Below are 15777 nucleotides of genomic sequence, written 5' to 3' on the forward strand. Positions count from 1 at the left end.
AGTTTTCAGGAGTGGCTGGGCTGCCCACTGCCCTCGGCAGCACGGGCTGGGTCCTGTTCCCTGCAGGGAGGGAGGGAAGCCAGGCGAGGTCAGTGAATTTGAATTTGAATTTGAATTTCCCTTGAATGCTCTTGAAGCTGTTAATTGCTCAAGTTTCTAAAGCAAAGGAGAGGAATTGGCTACTTAGGGGCAACAGTGATAGCAAAGAGGTGTGCTAATGTCTACAAACACTTCCACGGGTGAGAGGTGGGTGTTAATGTCTGTCTAATTAAGAAATGACAGATTAAGAATATTTAAATAATATTAAGATAATAATAATATTAACTAAATAGTAAGAATAATTAAATTCTTTTTACTTTTGTGTAATTATTTTTACTTGTGTAGGACCCAGTGCCTGGCATGGCTGCAGCTGTGTCTCCTTCCCCTGAGGTGTTGGTGACAATCCCTGGCTCCTGGTCCTCACCAGAAGGTTTTTACCTGCCTGGCTGAGCCTTGCCCTTTTCTGCTGTCCTTCACTTCACCCAGCCTTCAGCTGTGCAGAGTCACAGTCACCTGTAGCACCAGGTTCTTCAGAAATATTTATCCTGGATCTTGTCTGATGCTGCACCTGAGTTCTGGAACAGCCCAAAGCTTTTGAGATGTTCTGGGGCTTTGCTCTGCCTCTTCAGCAGCACAAATGAGTTGAAGCCTTGCTGTGGGGCTGTCTTACCCTACCAGAAATTTAACAAGCTGTGGGGACAGGGAGGCAGAAGAGGCAGAAGCTGGCCACAACTTTTTTCTAATGTCTGTTAATTAGACCTAACTTTGTCTTGCATTCTCATGAGCTGTGATGATGTGGAGGTCAGCAGCCTCTTCCCAGTCCAGGCTGTCCTTTACATTTTGCTGCTGAGCATTGGCAGAGCTCACTTGGGTTCCAGTTGTGTTTTTGGGATAAATTTGTAATTGGTTTTTCTTCGTAGCTATTGTGGAGGCTGCAGACTGAAGCAATGGGGAGAAGCTTGTGGACTAAGGGGGTAATAAAGAGCAAAGTAAAAATAATTTGATGGTTAATAGCCAATTGCCTTTGGCAATATTGAATTTTGTCTCAGGATTCCAGTGCTCCTCAAGGGGAGTTTGTGACCTTTAGAAGGACAAACAGCAGGCTGTCTCCTGGACCAGGGGGGAGCACATCTGTGTCTGAAATGTTTGAGCAGTGCCTCCCTGCCTTTCTCCTTGCTCTGCCTGACACTGAACCACGTTGCTGCTTCTCTTCTGCCCTCCTTGTTCCTTGCTCAGAACTCTCAAACTTGCAGCCACATTCTGCTGCTGGAAACACCTGCACAGTGTGCTGCAGACAGATGTGCTGCCAGAATCCACATGCTGGCTTTACCCAGCCTGAAGAAGGAAAAAGAACTAGGGGGTGGAGATAATTGAGAATCTGTAATACCTCTGCCAAATTATGTCAGTTTTTAATGCAGCCTGAGCATGCAGGTGGTGCCAGCACACTTTTCCCCTCTCTGCATCCTGATTTGTAGGCTCAGCACACAAAGTAAAGATGGTTGTGGTGGTTTGCCAGGAAATCCTTTACATCCCTGACAGGTTATGGAGAGCAGCTTCTGCTCACAGGAGGTGGAGAGTCTCAAGCTGTGTCAAGGCTGGATACCAGGAAAAAGTTTTTTTTACAGAAAGGTGATAAAGTTCTGGAATGTTCTGCCCGGGGAGGTGGTGGAGTCACCATCCCTGGAGGTGTTTAACAAAGCCTGGGTTGGCACTGGGTGCCAGGGTTTATTGAGGTGCTGGGGATGGGCTGGGGTTCAGTGATCTTGGAGGTCTCTTCCAACCTGGTGGAGAGATTTTAAACACATCCACTCATCATTATGCATTGGAAATGAGCTGCAGTGAGGCTTGCTCTAAAGGAATATTAAAGTGGCAAATGCATTTATCGTGTAGGAGGCAAAGGAAGGAAACAGCAGCTGGGATTCCCACAGCCGGCTCTCCTCCCTGCTCAGGGATTTGGTGGAGGAGCTCTCTATGCTCCACTCCCTGCTGTGACACTTCACAGGTCATTATGGTTTGGAAAGTGAAATTAGTACAACAATGCATCTTTAATTTATCAAAACTCCAACTCTCCTACCTCCTTCCCTCAGAGGAGTGAGTGGGAATTCCCTGCTTTTGGGATGAATGGCAGAGTTTGGGGTGTGTGCTTACTGTGGCACAGAACTTGCAGAAGGAGAGGCTGGGTTCTGCAGCACTGTGAGCTTGGCGTCTTTCTCCCACAGAGGAGCACAGATTGATGAGAATTCCCTGATTTAGAGAGTGCCTGAGCCATTTCTGCCCTGGCACTGGTGTGAGCTGACTGAGGGATCAGGGTGCTGGCAGGGGAGCTGTGCTGGCACTGCCCACGTTGTGGGGGCAATGCCAGTACATGGTGGGCACTAAAACACCTTACAGGTGGGATTGGTCATTCCTCCTGACTATTGCTGTCCCTGCTTTATGAGTTCTGCTGTTTCTGTGGGACTGTTTTAATCCTGGGCCGTGTCAGTTTTAGGAATAAAACACTTGTGCACAATCTCTGATGATCCCTCCTGGTGGGAAATGCCCATGTGGCTCACAGGACAGAGGGTGTGAGCTGGGGCCAAGGGGTGAAGCTGCCACCCAGCCCCTTCTAGGCCTCAACTTAGACTGGAAAAGCATCAATTCTGGTTTGCTTGTTTATTTAATGCAAAGAGCACTTCTGCAGGGCAGCTCCTTGTTCTGCTGTGACTCCAAACCCATCTGAGCCTTTCATGTTGAGAATGCTGGTAAGATTTGGAAAGCAACAGGTACTTATCTTCACAGGCACCTGAGGAAGGGCATGTTCCACAGCCTGTGGCTTAGTCATGTGTCAAGGGCTGCTGTAACATCTAATTAACAACAAAAAATAAACCCAAAAAATTAAAAAAGAAAAAAAAAGAAAAAAAAACTTTTGGGAGGTCATTTACTGTAAGGTTCAGATTTTCAGCAGAACACAAAGTCTTTTTCCCCACAGCAGGATGTGACACAATCACACCTTGAGGTCAGCAGCCGGGCTCTCTGCTCCTCCTTGCTCTCTGCCATCCCTGCTGCATCCTGCAGCTCTCAGCCTTTGGAGAGCTGGAAGGCCTGAGCAGAATTCAGGGCAGTCATCTGTCTTGGCATGGGCTTTGGGTGTTAGGGGACATCCTTATTAACCCAGCTGCAGAGAAGCAATCCCATACTGAAATTGTCAGAAGTTAAAAGGTTGAAGGAGAAACTCTTGATAGAATTTTTTTAATGACCTACGAGTCTGGTTATTGCAACCTTGGTCTTACTGGATTTTTTTTTCTTCCCCAGGTCAGTACCTAAAAAAAGTCTGTGTTCAGTTGGATCAAAGCTTTTTGGAGGTGATTTACTGTAAGGTTCAGATTTTCAGATTTTCAGTCAAATGACCCTCGTAGGTCATTTTTTAATGACCTACGAGTCTGGTTATTGCAACCTTTGGTCTTACTGGATTTTTTTTTCTTCCCCAGGTCAGTACCTAAAAAAAGTCTGTGTTCAGTTGGATCAAGCTGTAGAGAGGAAAAGTTCTTTCCTTCTGCTGTGCAGTGTGAGATCTGGCTCCCCTGGGGCTGCTGAACCATGCTGCTGCTCACAAAACATTGTGTAGGTGCACAGGTAATTCTTCTGCCTCTCTGGAGAACCAGCTGTCCCAGGTGTGCTGTGCTTCCCTCTGGCAGGATGCACCCACTGCCCTCACCTGTTTGTAGCCTGTTCTGTCAGGTCACCACCCAGCAGCCTGGATCAGCCAAAGAAACCTGAGACTGTGCCCCAGCAACCTCCAAATTCCCTTCCCTGGGAACCAGAAAGTCCAGAAATACAAATGCTGCCTCATTCCCCCAGCATTTCCATGCAGGGCCCCTGCAGGTGTGTGCAGGGCTCTCCCCTGTGTCCGCAGGGCTTCCCAAGCTGCACACACACCTGCACAGCAGGCTCCCAGATCCCAGATGGCTGAGCTGCACCAGCCTGCTGAAAGGATGATTTGTAGGTGTGGTTTCTGTCCAGGAACACTGGACAGCAAGGCAGAAATTCAAAGAGAAAATAGGCACAGCAGCCCAGAGGCTTACAAACAGAACAATAAAATGCAACTCTTCATCAGCATTTTAAAATCACTGTTGGTCCTAGCTTCCATCAGCATTCCTAGCTGGCCATGAAGAACAAAGCCATGGGAAGGGACACTGATGTTGCTGACCCTTAGCCTGTAGGTACATGGATAAACTGGTGGAGTGGATTATCCCAAAGCTGTCAGGACAGATAATCTGTGGAAATGAAGTTACCCCAGTGGATTATCTCTGTCAGGACAGATAATCTGTGGAAATGAAGTTACCCCAGAATGGAGACATGCAGTGAAGTACAGACCATGGAGTGCCTGCCATGGGGAGTCACAGAACCCACAGCAAACCCAGGCTGTGGGCAGCCTGTGTGGGCTGGAAAGTCACATGGGGTGAAATTGTTTTTTCAGTCATCTTCCATTCTAGATACTTCTAGGTTGGAACTTTTTAGGTTTTAGTTCTAGAAATCTCAAGTCCAGCATTTTGGATTTTATTGACAACACTAGCAGGGGTTTGCTCCATCTCTGTCTGTGTTGGAGCTGCCATGAGCAAATCATCCACGGAGTGTGGAATCATGGATCTGGGATACTTCTGTCCAACTGGAGACAAAGCTTGTGCAACAAAATATTGGTAAATTATAGGTGAATTCTTCATTCCTTGGGGCAATGATTTCTGGTGATATTTTTGCATGGGTTCTCTTCTCACTGTGCCAGAAAACCTTCACCAGCTGAAGGGCAAGCCAGAGGCAGAGAAGGCACCAGCACGTGGCTGTGTCCTGCTGGTGGATGCTGCTAAAATCCCAGGGGTGTTGTATTTGCAGGGAATGCCCCCACAAAAGCAGGGAATGATGAATCTGACTCCATGTTCTCAGAAGGCTCATTTATTATTTTATGCTACTATATTATATTAAAGAATGCTATACTAAACTATTCTAAAGAATACAGAAAGGATACTTACAGAAGGCTAAAAAGATAATAATGAAATCTCCTGACTCTTTCCACAGTCCTCACACAGCTTGGCCCTGATTGGCCAAAGAGTGAAAACAACTCACACCAGAATCCCAGGAAACAATCACCTGTGGGTAAACAATCTCCAAAGGAGCAAAACACAGCAGAAGCAAATGAGATAAGAATTGTTTTCTTTTTCTCTGAGGCTTCCCAGGAGAAAAATCCTGGGTGAAGGTATTTTTCAGAAGATGTGAATGCCACAGCAGGGGTGAGCCAGATCAGAGCATTTCAGCTCCAGCTGTGCACAGCTGCCTGCTTGCTGTGAGCTCTGCTGCTCCCTGGGCAGGGCAGGGCAGCCACAGCAGCTCCTGGGGCCCTCCTGCTGCAAAGGGGCAGAAAAGGAAGAAATCCCAGAGCTCCAATGAGCCTCTCCTGAACTGGCAGAGCTGCTGCCAAGATCCTTTCCAAGCACTTCCCAGGCAGGGTTTGACAAGGGGCAGGCTGGTCCAGAGGGAATGCAGTGAACCAGGGCAGCTATTTATACTCCTGTAGGGATGCTGGGTCAGCCTTTTCCCAGGAGCTCGTCATTCCTTTGTTCATCTGCCCCTACTCATCAGAACCTCTGCAGAAACTTTCCTAGGAGGTGCGTGGAGCCTTTCCCCTCCCTGCTTGCACTCTCACACGTTTCTCATTCCTGCCTTGAAAGATGTTGATTTACTGAGGCTTTACTTCAATTTAAGAAATCTCTTGCAGAAAAATCATCAGTGCTGGTGAGAGAAACACCTCAAAGCAGTTCAGGATTAGACAAACACAGATCAAAGTTGATACTTTAGAGGAAGAGGAAGCCTCACCAGGAGCCAAGTGCTGACAGACTGTCAGGGTGGCTGGAACCAAGGGTGGCTGAGGAAAAACATCAAATAATTCTCTCTAGCCTGTGTCTCACTGGTGATTGTGGTTGTTTGTCAAGGCAGGGAACCAGAGCCTTTCCTTGGACTGGGGGCTGTGGCACAGAATTCCAGAGGCTGATTGTGGAAAATTCCTGGTGCTGCTCTGGGAGCTCAGGTTTTATAGCTCATGCACCCCATCCCCTTGCCCATTAGGATGCCCTTTTTCCTTGCCAGACTTTTTCTCTAGATTGGCAAAGGAAGAAACCCTATTTTCCCTTGTCCCTGGGAGAAAACTCAGTGCCATTCCCCATAAGGGGTGCAGGCTGTTCAGTGCATCATGCAGAGTCCTGTACCCATTTCTTGAGAGCAGCCAAGCACGGAAACATTAATTTTAGTTATTAATTTATTTTTATTTTATAAGTAATTTTTAAATTTTGGATCTTTCCATATCAATTTATAATTCATATTTTATAATTAATATTTTATACTCTATTATTTTATTTATTAATGTATTACTTATATTTATTTTAAAACTTTTAAATTATAAATTAAAATTTCTATGTGGACAGTGAATTTAAGAGAGGTCTGAGTGAGTCTTGCAGCTAATATTCCTCTTGAGAGTCGCAGAGAAGGGGGAAAGGAGAGTGAATAGTCTGAACCCTTAGCCAAGCAAGCAGCAGTGCATCTGTGCAAGTGTGTGCTGGCAATACTAATGACAGCACTGCTGGCAGGGCCTGCACGGGCAGCTCAGGGCTGTGGCAGCAGCTCATTAATTTGCTGATCAGCATGCAGCTTTGTGAGAAGCACTGACCCTTCCTCAATCCTGCTTTGACTCTGGCACCCAGCCTGCAGGGGCTGCCCTGCTCCCACAGCCAGGAAGATGCTTTGGGCTGGCAGCAAGAGGAGCTGCGGGTGGGGAAAGCGCTCCGGGGTAAGGCCAGGCCCAGCCGGGGCTGGGGGCATTTCTGGGACTGCCCGCGGTTTGAGAGGATTGTAACAAATGGTTATTTGTAGTAATAATTATTGCTGCATTGCTGCTCTCAGCCAGGGATCACGGCTGCAGAGGAGGTGACAACTGCAGAGCTGCACGGGTGTCACAGCAGAGCTGCACTGGAGTCACTGCAGAGCTGCTCTGGAGTCACTGCAGAGCTTCAGGGGTGTCACAGCAGAGCTGCTCTGGAGTCACTGCAGAGCTGCAGGGATGTCACTGCAGAGCTGCACTGGTGTCACTGCAGAGCTGCACTGGTGTCACTGCAGAGCTGCATTGGTGTCACTGCAGAGCTGCTCTGGAGTCACTGCAGAGCTGCACTGGTGTCACAGCAGAGCTGCATTGGTGTCACTGCAGAGCTGCTCTGGTGTCACTGCAGAGCTGCTCTGGTGTCACTGGTCACTGCAGAGCTGCTCTGGAGTCACTGCAGAGCTGCACTGGTGTCACTGCAGAGCTGCAGGGGTGTCACAGCAGAGCTGCATTGGTGTCACAGCAGAGCTGCATTGGTGTCACAGCAGAGCTGCTCTGGTGTCACTGCAGAGCTGCTCTGGTGTCACTGCAGAGCCCAGCAGGTCTCTGGTGTGCACGGTGCTCCCAGGCCAGTCCTGCTGAGTTCCCCTGGGTGAGATTTCCTTGGGGAGGGTCCCAGGGGGAGCTGCAGAGGTCTGGGGCTGCTCTGCCTGCTGCTCACAGCAGCCCCTGCCCAGGAACAGGAGCAGGAGCCACGGCTCAGGCTCAGTTACAATTTCAAACCACCACGACCTTGATATTAACCAGCACAGCCAAAAAGAGGGAGGACATTTTATCTGTGTCCTGCACATGACTGTTCTTCCTAAGGATGTGCGATTTCAAACCACCATGCTGGGCTTGTTCCACAACCTTGATATTAACCAGCACAGCCAAAAAGAGGGAGGACATTTTATCTGTGTCCTGCACATGACTGTTCTTCCTAAGGATGTGCTCTGTGCCCCCCTTCCCACCTTTCTGTGGGGATAAATCAAGGGCCAAGGATCTGTTCATGCCACACAGGCAAGAGCAAGAGACTGAGGGAGGAGATTCTGCTCATGGAGCCTCTCCAGGCCAGGGCCTGGCATGAAGTCATCTCCCAGAAAAAAAAAACAAAACATGTTTAATTACCTGCATTAATATTCAGCTCCTGAAGTCCTCAGCATTTGTATTTATTGGCTTCTAGAAATGAAACAAGCTTTGCAGAGCATGGCTGCTGACAGCCTGCTCCCCCGAGGCCCTTTCTGAGGGAAGCATTTGCCATTTTGCATACATACATACATTTCAATTGATTACAAAGGGTTGATTGATTAAATTAAATAAGGTGATTAATTGACAGCTGTAGAAATCAGCGAGGGTCAGAGTAAACACATGGAAAAGGCAGGTGGTTCACTTTCAGTTTGTTTACACCTTACATCAGTGGTTCTTTGTCATTTCTCACACTGGGGGTTGGAGCAGGGCACTGATGTGACAGAGCAAAGAACTTTATAGCAGAGGCCACTGAAAAACAAAGCAGGGCCATTGCCAGGAGCCCCAGTGTCTCTTCTGAGGCTTCTCAGATCCACAGAGAGCTCAGATCTCTTCTGGCCTCAGATCCACACCAAACTGGGCAGCTCTGCCTGACATTTTCTGTTTCTCATGACTGTGGAAGCTCAATGGTCAGAGCTGGGAACAATTCTTGCACTGCTCTCTTCCCATCCACATGGAAATCGCAGCCCCACCCTGCAGCACCAGCACTGCTCCCACACACCAAAACCATCTCCTGCCACGTCTCCTTCTCCCTCAGCACCTCCCAGAGCTCTGACCTGCCCTTCATCTGAGCACTGAGCAGGTGAAACTGGTCCTGTGCTCTGGAGTCCTGCGTGCTGGGAATTGGAGACCTTCTGTGCTGGCAGGCTCTGACCCCAAAGAGAACACTGCACTGACCTGAGGCTGTGCAGGAGCTTCCAAAACTGAATTATGGCACCAGGATTGTGGGTGTGGACTCGATTAGAAGTGTGTAATGTCCCAGGGTGGAAAACTTAGAGTTGAAGGGTTTAGAATATAGTAATAGATATAGAGCAAGATGGAGGTTTGGGGGCAGAGGCTGGTCCTTCTTCACCACCTTCTTCTCCTTCTTCTTCACCTTTATTTTCTCCTTCTTCTTCTTCTTCTTCTTCTTCACCTTCTTCACCTTCTTCTTCTCCTTCTTCTTCACCTTCTTCTCCTTCTTCATCTTCTTCTCCATGGGTTTGGGTGGTTTTGTGTAATTGGACAGAAAGGTCTGCGTTGCAGGGCATGGGGTGGTTGGTTATGGGGTTAAAAGTGAAAATAATTTAGGTGCCATTTCTTAATTGGATGGTTTAGCCTTAAAACACCTTGTATAGAAAGGCTGTTAGCCATTTGGTAGCTTGTTAGTAGAATGCTGTAGACTTGTAACACAGATAAGAAATAATAAACACCTGATTGGATATGAAATATTGTCTCAAACGCTTCAACCCCGACCTTGACAGAGGCAGAAAAGAAGCCAAGAACCAGCTCTGTGCTCAAAATCCCTCCTTCCTGTGACTGGCAGCTGCTGTGGGGTCTCTGTGCTTGCCATGTTCCACAAGCAGTGGCTGCCAGGGGTTACAGACAGGGGAGCTGCCCTGCACTCCAGGAGCCCCTGGAAAGAATTGTCTGAGTAGGAACCTCGACCTCTTTGTGCCTGCAGAGCTTTCTTGCTGTTCTTTCCTTCTGAAAGAGAATTGGACGTTTTTAATAGAAATATCAAATGACTGGTGACTAATCAGAGACCTTAAACCCAGAATTAAGTCCTGGGGTAGGCTAGGTGGGAAGGGAAAAGCCCAGCTGGGGAAGCTGAACAGAGCAAACATTTACTGCCAGACACAACTGAGAGGGTGTAGGTAGGGCAGACAGAAATAGGCATGCAAAACATATCTTGAGGGGTTTTAAGGATAAATTCATGGCTTTGCAGTGGTTGTCAGCACTGATACACTCGGCAGAGAGCTGCCTGACTGCAGCTGAAAGCACTCTGTGCTTTCCAGCCCATGGGGCTCCTGCCCTCTGCTCCCAGCTGGCTCCGGCTGCTCCTCCCTCAGAGGTGCCAGGGCTGCTCTTCTGCCACCCTTGGAGTTAATTCTGGCTTCAGCATTAACACTCAGCTCATGGGAACTCATCCTGGCCCAGCACTGGTCACAAACTACCACCCCACTGCCTCTAAGCACCACCGCAACGCCCTGGGATTGGAATTTCCTTAAAACCCACCTGGCAGCACCGGGAGCGGCAGGAGGTTCCTCGTGTGGACATTTAATGAGCTGGAACACTTCTGACAGCAGCTACACAGCTTCTCACACTGATGTTCCTCCTTCAGACAAAGAGCAGGGCCAGACCTGTGCTTGGAGCTGCTGGGGGAGCCCAGGTGAGCTGGGTGCAGGGAGAGACCTGCCCTCAGTTTTATTGTCCTGCATTTCGACCAAGGCACACTGTCAGTGGGTTTTACACTAAAAAACTGCTAAAAAAGGCTGTTCTGCCATGAAGTGAAGAGCAACAAATCACAGGCAAATAATCCTGAGTCCTTGGGCTGTGATTTTTGCTGTCTGACTGCTCCTGCAGGTGCTTTGAGAATCACCAATCACTGATACCCACCTCTGGTGGATGGTGAGTTTTCAGTGCTCAACCCCATCCTCTTGCCACAGTGTCACTACAAAATTATGTTATGAAGATTTTTTTCAGAGGTTTAAAATAATTTTTAGGTATATATTGCTAAAATTATTAAATACTTTCTGATTTTTATGACAAGTGACAGTAGGCATGATAAAACCCTTCTTTTTCTTTTTTTCTTTTTTCCTTTTTTTTTTTTCCATTCCCAAAGGAAAACAAAATAAAGACAGGACCAAGCCAAATATTTTGAGTTTTGCTTGGAATTTCTGGTATATGTGACAAACTTCTTTTTGAGAGAAAATTTAATTGTTCTGTGAACAAACTTTTAGCCTGTTAATTTCTGGATTTTCTTGGACATAACAGCATTCCAGTAACCCAAAATCAAAGCTGAAGCTGTGCCCTCTGAAGGTCACAGTTGGCAAAAATACAAGCACAGGCATCACTCTGAGAGGGGTGAGACCTTGGGGTCCTGGTAATGGATTTGGGGGCTGCTGGAAAGACTTTTCATCACTAATAACTCATCACTAATAACTCACCACGGTGACAGCATTCCAGTAACCCAAATCAAAGCTGAAGCTGTGACCTCTGAAGGTCAAACCACAAACCAGGCTCAGGCATCACTCTGAGAGGGGTGAGACCTTGGGGTCCTGGTAATGGATTTGGGGGCTGCTGGAAAGACTTTTCATCACTAATAACTCATCACTAATAACTCACCACGGTGGCTGCAGTGGAAGCCAGACCAGCAACATTTGGTTTTCCAAGGCTCACAGACTCAGTGGTGTCACCCAGCTCTGTGATTCTGTGATTTTATGCATGAATCCAGAGGTACAGGGGCACCTGCCATGACTAAAAAATATATCATTACTAAAAAATAATTATTAAATTATAGAGTTTGGAAATTGCAAGGTCAAATCAGAACAAAAATTGTGAGGCTGATAGTTTGGGAGCAAGTGATCTCACTTCATTCCTGGAAGGACAGAAGTCTAAACAGTCTGGAAGTGGATATAAACGTTACAAAATACACTGAAGAAAGATGCATTCTAATACTGGAGGAATAACATGACTAAAAGTTTCAGATCTGCAATAAAGAACTGCATGGGTGAAGTAAGGTGGATGACTTACATTTGGTTATGTGAGTATATTTGTATAAGTATATATATAAATAGATTATTATATATAATATAATTATTATATATTAATAAATATATTAATATAAAATATATATGTATATATACACACACATATCAAACATTCAGTTCTAACTCCTGTTGCTGCAGTTGCAGAAGAAATGAACTCTTAGCTGCTTTTGATTTTTTTCAATTTGATCACCCATTCTCCCTCCTTTTCCCTTGGGTCTCCTGCTTGTTAATCTTACAGGTCATGGAGCTTTATTAAAATAACACACCAGGAAGACATTGTTAATTATTAATAAAGGCTTTATAGATTTCTTTTCAATAATTTAAACTCATTATGGTCAAGGCTATTACATTAAACACCAGATCAGTTAGTACAGATGGGATTGCTGACAGGGAATTGTCACTGTAATGTTATCCTGACTTGGAAAGTGTCCATTAATTAACACTTAAAGCCCAAGTTGGAGTCATAAAGGGTTTTTTGTTGCCATCTCACACATAGTGATTTGTGGGAATCAGAAAAACAGAAACTTCCACTGGAGGATTTGATCTGCAGCCTTGGAAGAAGCTTGGATGGATTGATGTAAAAATACAACACACATTTAAAGCAGAAAAATCATAAACTTTTATTTCTGTAGTTGTAGGTGAGAATGTGCCTTAAGTAAGTGAGAAACTAAACTGATAAGTTGGTGAAGGGTTATATAAAATAAAAAGGGTGTGGTTGTATAAAATAAACTGAGAGTTTAGAAGTTATAATAAAAGCCAATGTGTGCATGTGAGTTAGAGGCTGATTGGTAGAAGCTCATTTGGTAAAAATATCCACAGTGCAGCAGAAGTGAGTAAAGGTGAAGGGTTAGAAAAGCAAAATAAATCCTGTGGCAACTGTCCATTGGGTTAGAAAGTTCTGTGTTGTCTGCTCCCCATCCATGGGGAATGCTTTCTTTGGCAGGACACCTGCACTGGCACTGCTGCTCATTAATTTTTCTGCTGGCACTAATTAGGGGCCTCAAGTCCTCCCCGCTCGCTGTGTGTCTCATGTGTCAGTTCCATTTCTTCCATCTGCTTGTTTTTGTTTCTCTTTTCCTGTGCTGACTCATCTGCCCGAGCCAGGCAGCTCCTTGGCTGTGCCCTGCAGCAGCAGCTCCCAGAATTCACAGAACTCACAGAATTCACAGAATTCACAGAATTCACAGAATTCACAGAATTCACAGAATTCACAGAATTCACAGAATTCCAGAATTACTGGGTTGGAAGAGACCTTCAAGATCATCAAATCCAACCCATTCCCCGACACCTCAACAAACCCTGGCACCCAGTGCCAACCCAGCCTTGGTTAAACACCTCAGGGCCGTGCCCACCTCCCTGGCAGCACATTCCAGTGCCCAGTCCCTCTTGCTGTGGAGGATTCTTTCCTGATGTCCAGCCTGAGCTGCCCCTGGCCCTGTGTGGCTCCTCCATCCCCTGCCAGTGGGTCCAAGGCTTGCCCCATGCCAGGGCAGGCACAGAGGGGAGCAGGGATTGCCCCCCATGTGAGCCACAGGCAGCTCTCTCCAGCCCCAGCACTCCCAGCTGACACCAGCAGCTGGTTTGGGTCATTTTTGGGCTATTTCAGTCATTTTTTTGGGCAGCCTGCTCCCCTCCCCTGGTTATGCAGCAGCTCAGGGCATCCATTCTCCCAGGAAAACTCCATCCCCAGCTGAGGGAGGAGGAGGTGGGAAACCTCAGGGGGAGGTTTCCCACTTGCCAGCAGGACGGTTCCTGTCCCCTCCAGGGGGCTGGAGCCCCCCACACCCAGAGGAGGTGTCCTGGGTGCCCTCCCTGCCCCAGCAGGCACAGCAGGGCCTGGGGCTGGGCCCACGAGCCCCCTCCATGGGGTCAGAGGCCACCATCCCACACCCTGGGGTCCAGCAGGAGCCCTGAATGACATTTTTGGGTTTCTTGGTGCTTTTGAACAGAACTCTGATGCTTGGGAGTGAGGGCCATGGCCACATCCCCCATACATCTTCTGCTACCTTTTTTTATCCCAAATTACCAGCCATCAACTTCAGCAGGAGCTTTGGAGCTGTTCCCATGCTGACAATCCCAAAACTTCCACTGACTACTTTTCTATCTACTCCTATTTATATATTTTTCATAAATATAGATATATGACTATATATATTGTATATCTGTTTATATATATACAATAGATATATTCTGGATATGTATATATACATATATAGAAATATATATATATACTCTGTGTGTGTTTTATATATAGTGTGTGTGTATGTGTATATCTATATCTCTATATATATATGTATATATATAGATATATAGATATATATATGCACACACAAAAGACTCACTCTGTGTGTGTTTTATATATATATAGTGTGTGTGTATGTGTATATCTGTATACATATATATATAGATATATATATGCACACACAAAAGACTCCCAAACTTCTCCCAGCAGACTCTGTTTTGGTTTGGAGGAGAAGGAACCCAACAATGGGTTCATTTGCTCTGTCCTGTGGCTCTCCTTTTCTCCTTCAGACTTTTTTCTTTTTTTTTTTTTGCCTTTTCTGTTCTTCTTTTGATTTTGCTTCCTGTTTTGTCTTGTTTATTCCTCTGTAGAGAAGGAGAGTGAGGGAGAGGAGCTCCTTTGAAAAGTCTGGTTAAATGAGCTACTGTGGGAGTCCAAACACCCTTTATTAGACAAGAAAGCTGGTGGAGAAGCCAGTGCCAGAATATTAAGCTGCTTGCAGAATTGTGGCTGCAGAGAGCAGCCTTGGAGTCCTCTGAGGAGGGGCAGAGAAGGGACAGGGACACTCATTTGCCCAGAATTCAATCCCACTCTGAGCCACAGGCCCAACCTTCAAAGAAGGCTCCCAGCAGTCCATGTCTGGGCTGTGCACGAGGGTGACAGTGAATGCTTTGGGTCCAGCTCAGCTGGGGCAGCATTTGCATTTTGGCTTTCATTAGCTTCTCATGAGCCGCACATTTCTGTGTCCAATCCTCCTCTGGACATCTGCATCTGAGTCTGGTCCTGCTCACTCTGGCAGAATGCACATTTTTTGGCTGATACCTTTTTCTTTTTTCCATCTTTTTTCTTTTGGCTGTTCTAGAAGCATCTGGGCACAAATTACTTTCACTCCAACATCATTATTTTCATACCACAGGCCAGCTAAAGCTGTGCTGAGGGGGGTGCAAGGTGGGTAGAAATGACACTTCCTCCAGCACAGAAAATAAATTAATGAAACCAGAACAAGAAGTTTTGAAGAAAGATCCCATCCTTTTTGTGCAACCCCAAGCAGCAGCTGCTTGTCTGGCACTGATGTGCTGTGCCAGCTCTGCAGGGGTGGTGGCAGCCCTCAGGGAGGGGGTGCTGCCCTGCACAGCCCCTCAGGATGGATCCTGGAACTAAGATTCGCTTACAGGGTGAGGTAAGAAGTTAAGGTAGAGCCAGCACAAGTTTAAACTGATCAGAGACCCAGGAACTGCTTTTGTAGGGACTGCCACATTAAATTCAAACTACTTTTTGTAAGGACTTCTACATTAAATTCAAACTGCTTTTGTAGGGACTGCCACATTAAATTCAAACTACTTTTTGTAGGGACTGCTATATTAAATTCAAAATGCTTTTGTAGGGACTGCTACATTAAATTCAAACTGCTTTTGTAGGGACTGCCACATTAAATTCAGAAGCCTCAAAGATGCCAGAGCACAGTAAAAGGGAATGCAGTTGCTGTGTGCATGAGGAAGGCCCAGTGGCTGTGTGACATGGGGATGGTGAGAACACCTGCACACGGGCTCTGAGGAGTGGGCAGTGACTCCTGTGTGCCTCTGGCTGCTAGGTCCAAGCTGGGATCTGGTTCTGTCCAACAAAGTTTGCAAAGGCTCTGGGGAGCCTAGAGAGTGCAAAAAAAGCACCAAGATGCTGAGGGCTGCTCTCCACACACTGCCTTGCTCAGTTCTTCCTCCTCCCAGACTGCAGATGGGTGTTTTCATGCTCCTGCAGCCTGTTCACAGCACAAGTGTCCAGTCACTGATGGAGCTTTTCTTGTGCTGGTAAATCAGCAGCTCCAGTCCCCCAAAATGCCTTCG

Source organism: Passer montanus, unplaced genomic scaffold (assembly GCF_014805655.1).
Source record: "Passer montanus isolate IOZ18808 unplaced genomic scaffold, ASM1480565v1 scaffold117, whole genome shotgun sequence".
Lineage (NCBI taxonomy): Eukaryota > Metazoa > Chordata > Aves > Passeriformes > Passeridae > Passer > Passer montanus.